This window comes from Lithobates pipiens, unplaced genomic scaffold (genome assembly GCF_037356315.1).
Source record: "Lithobates pipiens isolate NorthernLeopardFrog02 unplaced genomic scaffold, aLitPip1_a1.2 Scaffold_3, whole genome shotgun sequence".
NCBI lineage: Eukaryota > Metazoa > Chordata > Amphibia > Anura > Ranidae > Lithobates > Lithobates pipiens.
The window spans coordinates 56,288,069-56,294,068 of record NW_027507790.1 but is presented as its reverse complement, the minus strand read 5'-3'; positions in this window follow the sequence as shown (position 1 = coordinate 56,294,068).

Here is a 6,000-nt window from a genome sequence, read left to right as displayed (position 1 = left end):
AAGCCCATATGCCGCAGTGTGGCTATCATAAAGAGCCAGCTCAGGCGATCAAACACCTTCTCGGCGTCTAGGCTCAAGAGCACCGATTCTATGCCTTCCCTATTGGCCACGTCAATTGAATCAATGACTTTCCGAGTATTGTCCCCTGCCTGGTGCAGAGGGACAAAACCCACCTGGTCCTTATGAATTAAAGTGGGAAGGAGTACATTCAATCTGTTTGAAAGAATTTTAGTAAATATTTTCAAGTCAGAGTCAAGCAGGGCTATGGGTCTGTAACTGGCGCACAACGCCGGGTCTTTGTCCGGGTTCGGGATCAGGGACAAGAAGGATTTTTGCATGTCGCTAGGGACCGGAGTTTGATGGAGAAAGGCGTTATATAGTTTAGTCATGTGTGGGCTAAGTAGGGGAAGGAAGGTCTTATGATATTCATACGGCAGTCCATCTGGCCCGGGGGACTTATGGGTGGGGAGGCCTTTCACCGTCGCCTCTAGTTCCTCTGCAGTAATGGAGGCATTAAGACCTAATAGATCGTCTTCCCGCAATCGAGGTAGTCCCACGTGCTCTAAGTAGTGAGTGATGCTGTCTGTCAGGTCGGGCGACGGGTAGTTATGCGGTACCTCTGCCTTATTATAGAGGTCTGTATAATAGTCAGAAAAGCCGTTTACAATCTCCTGGGGATGGGTCAAAAGAACACCCCACTTATCCTTAAAGCGGTTCTTCACCCTAAAGGAGAAGTTCCGCTAATCTGATCCCTCCCCCCCTCTGGTGCCACAATCGGCACCTTTCAGGGGGGAGGGGGGGTGCAGTTACCTGGATAATCCAGGTATCTGCACCCACTTCCGGGCAGACCGCCGCAGACCCCCGCAGACGCCCCGCCCCCCCCATTGTGTTCTGGGAAACACACAGTTCCCAGGACACAGCGGGGATCTGAAGAGACGCGCAGCGCGACTCGCGCATGCGCAGTAGGGAACCGGGCAGTGAAGCCGCCATGCTTAAATTCCCGATTCCCTGACAGAGGATGGCGGCGGTGGCAGCAGCCAGACGAGCGATCTCTCGTCATCTGCTGCCGACATCGCTGGACCCTGGGACAGGTAAGTGTGATTTTATTAAAAGTCAGCAGCTGCAATATTAGTAGCTGCTGTCTTTTAATATTTTTTTTAGGTGCAGAACCACTTTAACCACTTGCTTACTGGGCACTTAAACCCCCCTCCTGCCCAGACCAATTTTCAGCTTTCAGCGCTGATGCACTTTGAATGACAAATTGCGCAGGCATACAACACTGTACCCAAATGAAATTTTTATAATTTTTTTCCCACAAATAGAGCTTTCTTTTGGTGGTATTTAATTACAGCTCGGAGTTTTATTTTTTGCTAAGCAAACAAAAAAAGATGCAAAAAAAAATAAAAAAAATCGTGTTTAATAGTTTGTTATAAAATTTTGCAAACAGGTCATTTTTCTCCTTCATTGAAGTGCGCTGATGAGGCGGCACTGATAGGCTGCACTGGTGGGCACTGATAGGCTGCATTGGTGGGCACTGATAGGCTGCACTGGTGGGCACTGATAGGCATAGTTAAGGCGGCACTAATAGGCACAGATAAGGCGGCACCGATGGGCACAGATAAGGCGGCACTGATGGGCACAGATGGGCACAGATAAGATGGCACGGATGGGTGGCACAGATGGGTGGCACAGATGGGTGGCACTAAGGGGCACTGATAGGTACCACTGATAGATGGGACTGATGGGCACTGATAGGTGGCACTGATAGGTGGCTCTGATAGGTGGCACTGCTGGGCACTGATGGGCGGCACTGCTGGGCACTGATGGGCACTGGTAGATGACACTGATGGGCACAGATATGTGGCACTGGGGTGCAGCACCTTTGTTGAGCCAGATTGTGGGCACTGCTGGGTGGCACTGTGGGCACTGCTGGGTGGCACTATGGGCACTGCTGGGTGGCACTAACAGGGGGGGACACATTTTTTATTGATGTGGCACTGGCAGGGGGCAGGTGGGCACTGGCAGGGCTGGCCGTGATCAGGACTGATCTCCCGATCACGGCCGCCGGTGATCGGCTCTTTTTTTTTTCTCCTCGCGCTGTCAGCGCGAGGAGGAATAATAGCCAATTACCGGCTCCGTTGTATCACATGATCAGCTGTCATTGGCTGACAGCTGATCACGTGATAAGGGGTCGGGATCGACCCCTTGCTCGCCGATCACAGAGCGCGCTGCGCGCGCCCCTCGGGGGGCGCGCAAGCCGCTCGTGCACGGGACGACGTCAATAGACGTAGTCCCGGCAAAGGAGATCCGCGCTGTAGCCGTCATTTGGCTATAGCGCGGGTCTCAAGTGGTTAATCTGATGGGGCGTAGACATATGCACTCGCTCAGCTAGTTTACGGGCTAGGAGTGACTGTGCCTTATTGCCCTTATCGTAATACACCTGTTTTAAGCGGACCAGGGCTTTTTCTACTTGACCCAAGACCAAGTCCCGCAGTGTTGCACCATACACAGACGATCTGTCGTAAGAGTGGAATCGAGGGGGAGTCTTGGAGTCTTGCCTCCAGGGACTTCAGTCTTTTGGAGGCTAATTGTTCGGCTGCCCTGGCATCCTTCTTCATAGCCGAAGAGAGGGCAATACAGCAGCCCCGAAGGACAGCCTTATGGGCTGACCATAAATTCTGGAGCGAAACGTCAGGGGTGTCATTTTCTATGAAGTGATGTGGATTCTAGCTCAATTTTGGATGGGGGGTGCTGTAGAAGGAAGTTGTTAAGCTGCCAATTACACGGCCGTCGCATAGGGGCACCTAGATTCAGTGACATTGCGATGGGGGCGTGGTCCGACCATGAGATGGGAAGAATTTGCGCAGATTTAGTAATACGTAGTGCGTTATTGTTTACAAAAAGGTAATCGATACAGGAGTGGGTTTGGTGGGGGGCAGAATAGAAAGTGTATTGGCGATCAGTCGGATGAAGAGCCCTCCAAGCGTCAAAGAGGCCGTGTCTCCTAGTAAGCTGGTGGAATAGCTTGGAGTCTCTGAGGACTCGTGCCTGCGGCGCCTGAGGGTTCACTGCCAGGCGATCATAGACAGCAGAGTGGGAGAGGTTAAAGTCTCCCCCTAGTACAAGAAGGTCAGAGGGCGTGCGGGACAGGCGGGTAAGAACCTTAGCCAGAAAACTGAGTTGGTGCGTGTTTGGAGAGTACAAGGCACACAGGGTAATGGCCTGTGCCTGCCAAGTGCCATGAAGAATAACAAAGTAGCCAAGTGGGTCGAGATAAACGTTGGTGCACGTGAAAGGGGCCCCTTTTTTAAAAAGGATAGCGACCCCTGCTCTCTTACGTGGATTAAAAGCCTGATAGGCCAGTGGGTAGTGTCTGGATGCGAATTTAAAGGAGTCCCCCTTGTTAAAATGCTTTTCCTGAATCATAATGATATCAGCCCGTGACCGCCAAAATTCCCAGAGTGCTAGATGTATTTTTTTGTTAAGCCCGTGGATGTTTAGTGACAGTACCTTAGCCATTGTCATATGGGAAGTAGGTGGGAGGTATACTTAGCTGAGTCCAGTAGTAGCAGTTTGTGACCAGGGAGCGTGGCATCCAGGGGAGGAGGACAGGTGGCGGGCCAGGTAGGGAGGTCTGTAGAGCAGAGGGAAAGAGAGATCTAGAGTAAAGAAAAAGAGTTAGAATACAAGCATAGTTAGGTAATAACACAGTCATTAACAATCGGGCCTACAGGAACCGAAAGGTCCTGGGGCCAAGTTCCAGTTGCCCCAACCCCCAAAAAGAAATATAAATCTGGGGAGGGAGGTCCCAGGTAGGGAGACCCGGAAAAACAAGAGTCCAAACAAGAATGCAAAAACAACTGACAAAAAAAAAGGGAAGGGGGAAAGGGAACTATCGAGTGGCAAACCACGGGGGGTAACTCAGAAACCAGTCTGTCCGAAGAAAATCCAAGGCCAGCCCAGTTTATGTAACAGGGGCGGTTAGGCTGCAGGCCAACGAGGGGCATAAAAAAGAAAAAAAAGAAAGAAAACGTAATGGAGCTCGTGGGTGCTCAGGGAGGCAGGTTTGTTGCCAGCATTGTTAGGTTGGAAGGAGGGAAAAAGCAGTATTCCACAAGTTTCCCCAAAGGGAGGTCATCCCATTCTGTGCTTAGGGGACTTGCGCGAATGCTCTGGGCCCCTGCCAGACCACCAGCGGTGGAGGTGGCGTGGCCAACAGGTCCCATGCAGGCATGGTCACAGAAGGATTCCAGATCTTCCGGATAGCGTAGGATGGCTGTCTTCACCTGGTGTTTAGCAGTTAAGCTGAAGGGATATCCCCATCTATAGGCAATATTCCTTTCCTGGAGTGTACGCAAGAGAGGCTGCAGCAATCTGCATTTTTGGAGTGTGATCCAGGAAAGGTCCGGGTATATCTGCAATGGGGATTTATCAAAGGTAAGGTTGCGGATGGAGCGGGCTTTCCGCATAATGTCCTCCTTCAGAGGAAAGGAGTGGACCCGACAGATAATGTCCCGAGGTTGTGATGCTGAACCTTTAGGACGGAGGGCGCGGTGGGCTCTATCCATCTCAATAGGTTTGTCCGCGGGCTCTCCTAGCATTTAATTGAATAGCTCTTGTAACGTGGATTGAAGGTCTTCAGCACCCTCCGATTCTGGGAGGCCACGGACGCGGATATTATTCCGGCGCCCCCTATTGTCCAGATCCTCAACTTGGCGTTGCATTTCCCGGAGCATGAGGCGGTGGTCTGAGCCCTGCATTTGGGTCTGATGGACTGTTAGCTTTGTGTCTTGCAACTCCTCTTCCACCTTTTCCACCCGGTCAGCTAGGGATCCGCAACTGGGAGTGTTGCCCTGCCATGGGGAACCATGGGTGCAACTCAGTGGCGGCAACCGGCGCCATCTTGCCACTCAACGGAGGCTGCAGTGCGGCCCTGTCCTCCAGACGGTCGGGTGAGGAGCCGGGAGGATAGGGGGGGTCGTGCTGGTGACTCACCCCCTGGTGCATCTCGGCAAAGTCCCGGAGATCCGCGAGTTGGATCGCTGTTCTGCCGCGGGGAGCCATGGGAGCAGACCGGTGGTGTAGAAGGCTAGTGCTGCATGGCGGCGGCCGGCGCCATCTTGCTACTCCCACCCAGGGAGTCATCCAGCGGCATGAAATAGCCCCTGAAAGCCGCCAAGGAGCCCGGAGGCAGCTGCGATGACCCCCAGGCTGACGCTGAGCGGGTGGTCCGTGAGCAGCCCATGAATGCTGGCTATGACCCCCGTTTCTGGCCTATGTAGCTCTGGACTGGACAGGAGCTCCTCGGCTAGGCATCCGTCCAGGTCGGCTTCCGGTCACGCCCCCAAAAAGGAGTTTTTTTATTGCCCCAGACAAAGGTCAATGCTTTGAGGGAGCTGATCCAGATCGTCAGGATGAAGAAAGATCCCTCCATTTGCTTTTCCATGAGGTTATTAGGGAAGATGGTGGCTTCATTCGAAGCAGTTCCCTATGCCCAATTTCAGTCAAGACTGTTACAAAACAGTATCTTGTCCGCTCGGAATAATAAGATCCATGCTCTGGACTTTCCAACGTATCTGGCCCCAAGCATGCGCCAGAGCCTCAGGTGGTGGATGGTGTCCAAGAATCTCCAATAAAGGGAAATCCTTCATTCCAGTTTCCTGGAAGGTGGTGACAGCAGATGCCAGCCTTTCAGGCTGGGGAGCAGTCCTGGAAGAAACCACTGTCCAAGGAAGGTGGTCCAGGGCCGAGAGGATTTTACTTATCAACATCATAGAAATTCGGGCGGCACGTCTGGATCTGAAAGCCTGGACTTTCAGATTGAAGGGTTGTCCTGTCAGGGTTCAATTTGACAATGCCACAGCAGTAGGGATGAGCTTGGTGTTCGAGTCGAGTCGAACACCAGCTGTTCGCCTGTTCAGCAAAGCCAGAACTCTGTGGGCCTTTCGCGCCAAATTCGTGTGGCACTCATGACCCACAATGCACTGAGCCATCGCAGTG